General features: G+C 34.9%; 1 long non-coding RNA gene across 2 annotated transcripts; it reads right to left on the bottom strand.

Moving 5' to 3' along the window:
• Nucleotides 1-512: 512 nt before the first annotated feature.
• LOC147405928 (uncharacterized) lies at nt 513-7,397 on the bottom strand. Of its 2 annotated transcripts, none has more exons than XR_015176200.1 (3): nt 7,240-7,397; nt 6,896-6,965; nt 513-4,111 (listed from the first exon to the last, which is right to left on the bottom strand). It is a non-coding gene; the product is annotated as an uncharacterized LOC147405928 (long non-coding RNA). The 2 variants fall into 2 exon arrangements; XR_015176199.1 differs by having other exon boundaries at nt 513-971.
• Between the last annotated feature and the right edge of the window lie 5,269 nt (nt 7,398-12,666).

The raw sequence follows: 12,666 nt of genomic DNA, 5'->3' as shown, positions 1-12,666 counted from the left end.
ATTATGTAAAAACCGTGTCTGAGCAGTACATGATTAGCGACAAAGAAGCCCAAAATGCATCCAAAAATGCCAAAGGCGACCAAATTGTAGCCTGCCAAAAGGTCAACAAAATTAAAATTGTTTCTATCGATAATGAAGATCACACACAGCATAGGATCAAAAAATATCATGCCTTCTTTGGTAAAACACATGTTTTGGCGAACAGGAAAGCCAACGAGGGAACTGTACTAATTCTACAACAAGGGTACAAGCACACTCCACATTCCAAACTCCCTCAAAATTACTCAATAAAACCGAGATTGCAACAACTGAGCTGTTATCACCACCAATCCTCCACACATCCACATAAAGACCAGACCGAGAACCCAGAAAAGCATAGAAAGCAAATTGTCCAGAACCCATCACCAATAATGGCATTCAAAGAGTATAAGACTAAATTCGAGACACATGTCAAGTAAGCAAAAGACAGCTCGAAACAAAACATTGTATTGGGTAACTGACAAAACATAAAATAGTTGAACTACAAATTTTCCTGCTCATATTCCAAAACTTGCAAAAGAAAAATTAGCTACACCGATAGTTCGTGATGTGATATAAAAACTACTAAGTTCAAAGAAAATACATACCCATGAACAAAGACAATATGAAAATAATTATACAAATTACATGCAATCTATTGAATAAATTAGATTTTTTCTTGAACTTCACATGCTCCCACATGCTCCACTTCATGGAATTCTTGCTTCAAGTCATGGAATTAATCCTCTACTTCATGGAATTTTTCTTCAACTATATCACGATTACGCCTATCTTTGATAAAGTGTCTTCTGGTTTCCTCGTACAATGAAAATGATTTGTGACAAGCAGACGGATATCCATCCACATACTGGTGACATTCTTCCCAGGTGGAAAATATACCGGTCTTTCTTCCTACAAAGACAACATAAAACTTGCCCATTTCGATAGCAAACCTAACAAAACCAATTGTGAGTGGTTTCACAAAATTTTAGGAGTTCTTATAATTATTCCTATAACAAATATGTTTTAATATCAATAACACTTAAAACAACAATAACATGACAATAACGTATGATTCAACACAAACAATAATTACAGTAGAGAAGATATATAAGAGTTGCTATATATATATCTTCAACTCAAAAAGTCTCATCCATGGCTAAACCATTATTCTAATATATCTCATCATTTTAATTTATTCAAAAAATGACTTAAATTTTAAAAAAAACTTCCTGAAAAATCAATAAATAAAAGAATGATAAAAAAGATTCATCAATGGAAGACTAACCATTATACAAACACCTTTGATTTGTTAGACACCATGTGCATCAGAGATATATATCCATGTGAGAATTATAATTCTTTATGAAGTAATAATAAATTCAGATCAACTAAACCAATAACAAAAAAACTATCAAAATCACAAGTATATTCGTGCACATGGCTGATAATGTATAGAACTAAATCTCAACTCTTGGTTAGTTCACAACAGCGGAGGGTCTAAACTCCCATCCATTGTTAACTTCTCTTGTCCCATAAGTGACTCTAATAGGTAGAGTTCTATTAAAAGGGTCAATAACATCTCCTATAACTCTACTAATAACCAAAGGATCCCTGATCTCTCCACGCATGGAGGATTAATAAAGGAAATCAAATTAATGAGTATGGGGCGGTTCATGGGACATATGTAAAAACAATGGTTTTTCAAAATATGGGTTAGCGGTTTTGGATTGAGCTGATTTTTTGCGAGGATGGTCACTATGATGAGAAGATCATCCTCACAAAAAATCAGCTCAATCTGAAACTTCTAAATCCATCAAAAGTGATTTACAATTATTGGCAAAAAATCAACGATCCATATTCTAAATCACTTTTAATGGGATTAGAAATTTCATATTGGACTGATTTTTTTTTTTTTTCCGGATGATCTTCCCATCATACAGATCATCCTCACAAAAAATTAGCTCAATCCAAAACTTTTAACCCATGTTTTGAAAATTTATTAATGTTACATTGTTTTTACATATGTTTTTTCATGTCCCTTGATCCGTTCCCAATGAGTATTGTTGGGGTGGTTGAGAAAGATGAAGGCATTGAGGCTCTCTATATATTGTAGAAAAGAATAAATCAACTTTTTTTGTTTTTTTTTTTTTGACTTTTGATCTATCACTAGCTTTTTTTTTAAACCAGAAACCAGAAATTCACAATGTGTACATGTTTTGAGGAACCATGGATTTTCCAAAACGAGAAATTATATACCATTTCAATGGAGGACCTCCATATCTCATAAAGTCCTACTTTTCATTTTTCTTGATGAACAAAAAGATAGACAACCTTATTTTTGTCAGAATTTTTCTAATAATTATTATAATTTTAGCAATATTATAGACAAAATTAATACCAAATTCATCGGTAAAACCTCAAATACCCAATTACTTAAGATAGAGAAAGAGACTTTGAATCGAAAAATTATAGCTAAAATCAAAAGAATTTCAGTAATATTATAGACAAAATTAAGCCAAATTCATCATTAAAACCTCAAACACCCAATTACTTGAGATAGACAGAGAGACTTTGAATCGAAAAATTATAACTAAAATCAAAAGAATTTCAGCAATATTATAGATAAAATTAAACCAAATTCATCGGTAAAACCTCAAACACGCAATTATTTGAGAGAGAGAGAGAGAGAGAGAGACATAATGATGAGACTCACATGGGAGCTCTACATCTGTTGAATGCCCTCAAACAAACCCAAGCTTGACATTCGTGACATGTCCGAGAAGGACAAGCTATTTGACTTCCTTGAAGGACTCAAGCCTTGGGTTCAAACTGAACTCCAAACACAACGTTAACCCTTGCTTGGTCGGTCTTGATATGCATATGAATCATAAATCGAAGAACGGGATGCTTTAAAAGGAGGATGGCAATTGGCTTCAAAGTCCGCAGGTATAAGCTATCGATTGTTCCATGATCTATGGGTCTACTGGAGCTACCCACTTCGATCAATTAGCCAACATTTTTATCGGATAGTCCGGTACTCCTTCTTGGGCCGGAAGCGGGATATCATATCAAAGAGAATTCCTTTAACGGGGCAAGCGAGTACAGGAGGGTGGTCGTAGATCAGAAAGGCTTTTAGTCTAAGAGCTACAAGCGAACAAAACTGTTCTTTGTAGGGTGGATCTGGTAATTGGTCTGTCTCTAACATGCGTATGCGTAGCCTTGAAATCACTATTCATAAGGCTGAGTTGATAGGAAGTACACTTGGCTTGTTGCTTTAGATAGATAGTCCATTAATAAAGAGACATTAAGGAAGAGGCTTCTTTCACCGAAGGGAGCGACTAGAACTGGCTCCCCCATTCTTACCCTTGGAGGACTCATGAGATTGTTCTCTCTGCTGCGAGTGTCCCTTCGATTGAGGGTGCACCTTATCATGATTAAGATCGGCTAGTGGAAGAATGGACGAAAGCCCGATCAAAAAGAGGCTGCTCGCCACTAAATAGACATCTACATAGATTCATCCTTTTTTACACCACCATGATTAGCACCTATAGCTTCGATCAGAATAGTCCTGGTCTCCAGCTGTAGCCATATGGACTAGTTTATTTCCAATTTTCTATATGGAAGCTCAGAGTCCCGTGATGTTAAGGAGGGACTCACTTCAAGGTAGTAGTGGCTAGGCGAAAAGAAAGGAGGAGTCAGGGCCGAAGCGCGTTAGGTTGAAAGAGAGTACCGTGGGGGTGCCAGCCCACACACTCTCTTTGTTAAGAATATATTTCCTTCTTACCTTCTGCTTTCACACTTGAGAAAATTATAGCCCCTCGGGACCTCTTCGGGGGAGCTGTGGAATGCCTTGTTTTTGATGAAAGACTTGCTTCTCGCCGGTGATTTTCTATTGAATTTGATCGGCAAGATGAAAAAATCGGGCTTACGGAATCTCAGGTGTCAAAGTGCGGATCTCATATGGTAAAAAAAATTAGTGTTATTTTCACCTCTATGTTCGGGTTTTTTGAAGCCTTCGATCAAGAGAAGTCGAGAGAGCTCGAATCGAACAATGGTTTTTAGGGTTTCAAGTTTCAATGGTTAAGGTTTTCTGTAGAGTGATACACGTCAAGGAAGAGAGAGTTATCTTGCCGTTTTTGAGGGTTTCCTGCTGAGAGATTCGTGAGAGAGAATGGTTCGAAGGTGGTGTGTGTAATGAAAAATAGAGGGACCTTTTTGAAAATTCATTAACTTGTTCAAAACCGTAGTTTCGCTCGTGTTGTTTTCAATTAGAAATCCAAACCGTTGTTTCCCCTGTATCCAACGACTGCCAATTATGGGTTTTCAAGGCAGTTTCCAAACTGTCCCCTACTTAAAATTCTAATTTTATTAAAATTTTCTAGCAAAACAGACTTAGGTCAATTTGACTTAATCAAAACTGATTGACCAAAGTTTGACCAAGTTGATAAAAGTCAACAATGGTTGACTCAATCAACCTTAGTTGACATTGTCAATATTTATTTATTATATATATTTTTTTGGACATTACATTATTTTTAATATTCTCAGTTTGTTATTTTTTTTGTGTAAGCTATTTAAGGTTTACTTAAGTAGTTTAGGGACTTCTTTTTTGAAGATTTTCTATTTAGGTGGAGTGATTGTTTTTGTTTTCTTCTCTTCCTTCTCTTGTTTTATCTTTGAGGACTTCTTGTCCCCTTTTTAATAAGTTAAACTTATCAAAAAATAAAATAAAAAGAAGTAATCCCAAAAGTCCATCCAAACAACATTTTTGAAGACGACCCACTCTCGATTCTAGCTTGAAAAACCCCAATAACAGAGGTCTAAATAAAAGAATGAACTCTCAAAATTGCGAGTGAGCCCGACTTCAAAGGCTTAGACACGGTCTCAACCAAATTGAATTTTGAGGAAAGCTCGCTTTTATAAGTCTCTAGTGGAGCTCTAAAGACACAAGCTTTGAAGCCCAATCCATCGATAAAGGTTCTCTACTTGACCTTATAGGGCTTGAGTCCAACTTTGCCAAAAACTTTATACCCATTGGTTTGACACAACTCCCTTCCTTTGCAACCTTTTTGTTTCTAGTGGCTATAGCAAGCTCAATAAATTTTCTAGTAATTCTAGAGATTTGTGTCCCATGAAAGGATACTAATTCTTAGACGATTTAAGGCCAATAGCAACCATCACTCTATCCTAGGAAAAAACTTCCTTACCAGGGGTCAACTCAATGGCATTGGAAGTCTTAATGGGGATACTTGTTAGAGCCTTCTGAAATGGATAATAAATCCAATGAAACCAAGAAAATCTAGATTGTCCATTCCCAAGAGATCCATCCTATCCAATTTATTCACCTGTCTAAGATCATTAACGGTGTCTTATGAAGAAACTAATTTGGATTTGCAACCTCATCAACCTTCATAAACTCGTCCTCTACAGACAAGATAATTTTTTTCATCAAAAAGTGAGTCCCGCAATGTTACTTGGTATGCACGCACCAATGGGGTGGCTTTCGTACTACTACCATACTGCACCCCAACTACCCCCTGGTTTGGGATGTCAGAGCAATCCCATGTACCTTGAACTAAGTCTACCTAGCCTAAAAGGCTATTCCAAATTTACTGATCATCTTCTCCGATAGGACCTGGATGACTGAATCTTACTTGTTACCATCCTCACACAGTTTGATGCTTATAGCTTTGTCAACCAATGAATTAACAGCTTGAGGATCTTGATACATCCCTTTCTTCTACAAAGCCAACCAAAAGTTGCTTCCCACGACATTCAAGGTAACCGAAAATTATGACGACCACTCAAGACAATAATCCAACACGAAATAATGGTTTCCAACTAAGATTCTAGTCGCTCGAAAGTTCCCTCTAAATTTTAGCGAGTCTCGCACTTGAATTAAGCCGCTCAGTGACTTGCAAATGATAGAGAGATCAATCTCATTCCACAAGTGGAAAGGGAAGCCAAAAATATCAACCCAAAACTGTCATTTCCTCGATAGGGAAGGAATGGAATTCACCATGGCCCACCATGGAGAAAAGCGCGCAACCAAATCATCTACCTCTATCGATTTGGCTAAGCAAAACCATTTGAGTTCCTTTTGATCTTTAGGCATAAAAAAACCAAAACCCTCTTTAAGACACAACACTTTATTTCAATGATAGGAGAGTTCACAAGATGCACAAAGGAGAGAAACAACCAACTGACCATGTCATATGGAATGATTGCAATATCTAAATTTATGTTCTACCACAAGGTTCAGCCAAATTATTTCAAGTGTCTATGGCTGGTCAGATGCAATAAATAGTTATCATTTCCATAGAAGAATAAATTCTTCTATCAAATTCCGTCATACTCAAAAAAAAAATATCAAATAGACCATATATTTATAAATAATTATGCAGGTGACAATGTACTGTAAAATTATCAACTGAAATGTTCAATTACATACTTCTAATAAATTGATTTTCTTCCCCATAAATTGGAATTTTGCATAAATTCATAATCTTTTTATTAGAGGTAATACCACATACTAAGTGCGTAATACCACATACTAAGTGAATATTAGAGATTTACAAACTACTTCTCACTTAAAGAGATCTAAATGCAAGAATCCACGATTAATATAATTCTAACTCACATTTCCATATTTCTACATTTCATGAGAGTACACATGATAAAAGAGTACAAATTACTAATAACACTTCAATTAAATTGAGAAGTTTAATTTGAAATGAAATAGTCAAAGAAATTAATATTTATTAATAAGATTCAAGTATTTCAAGATTAAATAACAGGTTCCAGTCACATTTCACTTATTTTCAATTTTCAAATTCAAAAAGTCAAATCTTCTGAATTTAAGAATAAAAATTACCTGGAATTCGCATAGATGGTCTTCCTTGACTCTTTGATATTCGGATTTTTCCCAAATCACCCATTCCGAACTGAAAATACTCATACATAAGAACACTTCTTCCATTAACAATCATAAAAAATAAAAAATAAATAAAAAAATAAATCACTCATCTTCAATCTAAGAAAACCCTAATTTTTTTCTCAAACCCTCATCTTGAAATTGTGTAAAAAATCCTTCATTTTTTCTTAAATGATATAAAAAGACAACAAAACAACCCAAGAGTTAAGATTTGAGAGAACTTAGTAGAAAAATCTAAGGATTTTTTGTTTGAGGTTGAAGATGAGAGAAAAGAGAGGACTTACCCGGACTAATTCACTGGAGATCTCCGTCGTCGGAGTTGTTTAAGGTCTTCGTATCCTTCTTCGGAGAGTCGAACTTGTGTCGCCGGAGTTCTTGCACAGTGAGAGTGGTTTGGGTTTTAGGGTTTAAAGAAGACAGAGTTGGATTTGGATTTGGATAGTGGTATCCCGATGGAATCATGGTTTTAAATAACGTCCGAGACCGATATGACTCGCCCGAGTCATATCGGTATCGTTCGTGAATGGGAATGGTAGACAAGGCGTCTGAGCAAAACCTTGTGAGACAAACGAAATGACTCGGACGACATTTTAAAAATCAAAATCTTGAAAGAATCATAAAACTCGTCCCAGTCAACTGGGGTTTTGTATATTTTACTTAAAATAATTGACTTTTTAAATTTTAAATATTAAATATTTATTATCTAAATAAATATGATTTTATGATTAAATATATTTAATATACTTAATTTAAAATAGTTTATCTTGTCCACTACTAATTGACTCATGGACTCATCCGAGACAACTTGGTCAATACGTCAAACCGAGTTTTAAAACTCAATACATTTAGTTATATATGTAACATATTTTATTTCCAATTGAATTATATCGGATCAGATGTACCAACATTCGAATTTGTATAAAATATCCATTCAAATTCGAAATTAAAAATATTTGGATTCAAATCCGATATCCAAAAATTTGGATTTGGATTCCGACCATCCATTGACACCTGATTATTCCTAGGGCATCGACTAGTTTTAAAAGCAAGTGTCCTAATACATGCCATTACCCTATTCCAAATCTCATTACAGTGAACTTGACAAAGCATTATTTGATCCGATACATTGTTGCTTACAAAATTTGGTCCAACCATCCAATCAGTTGGCTTCTTTATTTTTTATTTTATTTAACTTGTGAAGTTGGCTCATTTACTTAAAATTGATCAGGACAAATCACTTGTGAAGTGTACCCCTTTTATAGGACACGTGTGAAATTTTACCCTAAAGCCTTAAATATCGATTTAATGAGTTAACATCAACTAGAAAGTGGCACGTACAAGTGAAGGCCTTTTTGTAATTTAAAATATCGATTTAATGGTGATTTTATAAATTACATAGTAAAAAGTGATATTTTTTATAATTTTAAAACTAACCACTTTGTGATTCCAATTTTTTTTTTAATTTTGATCAAAATGACTCTAATTATATTATGTTTAAATATTAAGGAGGAGGGCATTTTTGAAATTCAAATTTTGATGTCAAAAACACTTTTACTCCACCTTCTCTCATTATAACAGTAATGATATGTTTTAAAATTAGACTTGCACCTGGTTCAATCCAGTTGGATTGATGTCTTTTATTAAACAAAAACTTTAAAATATGTAAATAAGTTTTCGAAAATAATTTTATTTTATTCATAAGAGGATCATTGTCCATTGAACTGATTTTATTACAAAATCTAGTTGAATCCGTTGGAACCATGGTTATTAAAACATTGGACATCAAATCAAAACACATGCATGCTGATCAAGGTCGTTGATGCTATTATCATTTTGTAAAAAAACGTAGGGAGAAAATTTTATTTAATGAACTATGATGAAGGGATTTCTTTTTAAATACCCCCTTTCAATCATTGAGATTGATGATTATAATGTGATGATCACCATCATCATCGTCATCATAATCTTACTGAAGAGGTTGAAAATGAGTCGCTTTAGTAGAAAATAAATTGTATTTAGACAATTTGTCATTAATCTATAAGAGAAAACCAATGTCAAGGGGCATGTCGCGGGTTTGAAATATATGAGAAGGTATCTTAAACTAGTTTTGAGAAGAAAAATAAAGTGTTTAAGATCAATTTTCATTAGTTTACGAGAAGATTTGAGGATATTGTATGAAAACACTAAAGACGAAAGTTATCCTCGATAAATTTGGGAGTCCAACTCAGAACAATTGGCAATGAGTGGAGAGGCCCAAGAGTTTATAAGGAGAGAGACAAGGCAATTTGTGTCCTATGTGGGACTCAACTCAAAACGCCCTCACACATGTGGGGCGAACTGAGCCAAAGCACATGGAGATATGGATTGGGTGACGTGGAGGAGAGAAAGGCCCGCATTGATATCATGATAAATTTGGAGGTCCAACTCAATACCAATTGACAATGAGTGAAGAGGCCTAGGAGCTTAAAAGGAGAGAGACAAGGCAATGAGTGTCCGATGTGAGACTAAACTCAATAATCCTATAAATGTTATATTTATGCTAGTTCGAAATCCAAATTATAGTATTTATTTTTATGAGAATGTCAATAAAAAACAAGAGATGTTTTTTTCTTGAAATATGGATGAATGGAAGGTTGACTCATAAAGAACCACTTTACTAAGCCTCCCAAAATATATTTGATTTATTTATTCCTTGTTCATATGCAGAAGAATAGGACATTAATTTCAAGGAAAATCAAGATAAGGTTACTTTGCCTTCTCATTTTTCTTTTAACATTTGAATTAAAGAAAAACAAATAACAAATAGCATTGAAATACATTTTTATTGAACAATCAAAATTCCCTTACAAGAACAATAATTGCCTCAAAAGGTCTAATATACATACATAAATTGGAATAAGAGCAAAGAAAATGTTCAAAAAATTGTAGATTTTCTCCATAAGATGTAAAACAGATATTGAGCCTTCTACAAAAGCATTTCACAAATAATTTACCCAAGAATAAGGGTCTATTTGTTATGGCTTTTTTAGCTTTAAGCTGAAAAGGCCAGAAAAACACGTTTGTTGATAACGGCTTCTGCTTCAACAACTTTTGCAGGAAGTCCAAAATTACATTTTTGAGAAGCCTTGTTGGGGCTGCTTTCACACAAGAGCCCTAATAGAAGCCAACATTGAAAAGCGTATGGTCATTCTTATTAACTCGTCGATTAAACAACAAAATCAATTCGACCTCTCTCTACTACTTTCTTTGCCAGCTTTTGTAACAAACAAGATTCTCCTAGAAGCAGTTTCCCAAACTCAGAGCTTCTGCTTCTCCTGGACATAAAATAGGAGGAAGGATTCTAAAGGTAAATCAGACAAAGAGATTTATAACCTTTTTATTTTAAGGTACTCTCAACTCTAATATTCCCTTTTCCTATTTAAAATAGGGCAAAAAACTTTTGGGATGAACTCTCCCTCACCATTTAAACCCCATGTTTCGGAGTAAAGGAGGGTTCCCTCTTGAAAATGAAAAACCCTTTCCTAGATGCTTTGGGTAGAAGGGAAAAATCTCATGTTAATCCTGCAGAAATGCAAAGATAGATGCATATTTTAGTACCAACCCATTGGATTTTCTCCACATATTGACAGCATGATTGGGATATAGCTAAAAGTTATCATTGGCCAAATGCTAACTGCCAATAGGTGTCATGTTTCTGTAGGGTTGTCAATGGTCCAGATTTGGGTAGTTTTACTAGGCCTATTTACATACCAGGCTGGACCACGGTAAGCCTAATTAGGATGGCTGTTAGATATAGTTTGTTTGTTTAGGTTTTTTTTTTTTTTTTGGAAATTATTGGTAAACTTGTTTTCAATGAGTTTAGTAACTCGGTGCTAGTGGGATTTGAATCCAAATCTTTGGTATCATCACCCAAAGTTTTTACCAACTAAGCTAGTTGGCATGTGCAACTTTTTTTTTTTTTTAAAGAGGGAGGGGTGCAACACGAGGACTTACCAAGAGGTCACCCATCCTAATACTACTCTCTTCCAAGCATGCTTAACTACGAAGTTCTGACGGGATCCAATGCATTAGTATTGTTAGATATAATTATCTGGCACATTCACATACTAAGATTTCATGCTTATACCATTTATTTGTTTTTCAAAATCTCAATGTTGTCTAATAGCTTCTTAGCCGGATCCAGCTCCTATTCCTCTCAATCTGCTCAGAGAGCGTAGTCTCACCCATATCCCATATCCATTTCTCCATCTACGACTGATCTGTACAAACATCAGCATTACGAATCTCCTCCTATGGAGCATATATGAAATCAGGTATTTTCGTTCCATATTGTGTCGAAAGAAAGAACAGTTAATATTCAAGCCAAGGCAGGAGCATAAGAGGACATTCTACAAGCCCCCCAACATCCATTAAATCTAAGACCAAAATTGATCAATGACCAGATGAACATAACCATGCCATTAATAGAATAAAGAAATACTTGAAGCAAGCGAGTGAGCTTGAAATTCCCATAAAACTTTGGAATATATAAAAATTTATAATAGAGAAGCTAACTAAAAACAATTTAAAACACAAAATGATCCTATTAGAGAAAAAAATGGATGGATTAAATTAGAATTTTTTCCGAAACCTGAAAGGGGTATGTGGCCTTTTTAGTCGCAAGGGCGGATAACAAGTGCCAAAAGAGAATTTGCTCATATTCTGTGTTTCCTTTAGGCACTTTCCTTTAGCATTTGTCTTGGCAGCTCTCTCTCTCTCTCCCAGAAGGCAGAAGCATAAAAAATATATATGTATTAAAATAGAGAATTTTAGTTGTTCTAAGAGTATTTTGTTTTCTTGGCTTATCGCCGTTTATGTTACATACTTGCATGCACGCATTATTAAATTACATATGGTTTATCTTTCTTAATATTCTTCTACAATGTGTTGGCATGTTGGAACTTCTTTATAGGGCCTGATCCGACATAACACATCTGCGTTGTTGCATAGGTTGAGTGTAACTGTAGTTATATAAGTCCAAATAAGAACGAATCACCAGGATCGGCTGCTGTGCTTATTTGCATTAGTTGCACCAACAGCCCTAGCATTACTACCTCTCTATATACCTATCCAAACCTTACTCATGTTGCTTACCTCTTTGCAGCTATTCCTGGGTTTTACTGACCAAGTACTCTCTAATCCCTACAGACTACAGTATGTCATCTTATTTCAACTGAATTTGATTAGTAGTTGAAAGATTCACTGATCCAAGTCCCAGTTTTTTAATAACCATGCTTGGAGTCCTAGTAGGAACTTAACGCAATTTAAGATTTGTGTACTTTGGGAAAGTGCTTCCCCACTGTTTCTCTCAAAGAAATTATCTTCATTGTCTCATCCCTTGCACACGTACAACACATACAGGCTAATCATAGGTAGGGCAGCCTCATTATCTATCAATGGCTACCTTAGATGTCCGCAAGTAAGAAAACGTCATTTTCGATTGATTATTTACCATGTTATGCTTGTCTGCTAAAGATGGCATCAAACTTCAAGACCTTCTTCGGTGCTCCATTGGTTTTGACCAAAAGCTCGACATATGCTGCTGATTCAAAATCAATTGCCATTGAATTTCCACCAATTCAGAGGACTGCGTTCGCAAAAGACACTTGTATTCCCTTCAATGAGCCTTCCGAATATATTATTATTATCTTAAACCCATGCCCACACTAAGG

The sequence above is a fragment of the Akebia trifoliata genome, chromosome 3, assembly GCF_017979445.1.
Source record: "Akebia trifoliata isolate Shusen 1 chromosome 3, ASM1797944v1, whole genome shotgun sequence".
Taxonomy (NCBI): domain Eukaryota; kingdom Viridiplantae; phylum Streptophyta; class Magnoliopsida; order Ranunculales; family Lardizabalaceae; genus Akebia; species Akebia trifoliata.
Note: the sequence above shows the minus strand (reverse complement) of the source record. Positions and strands in the feature narration are given on the sequence as shown.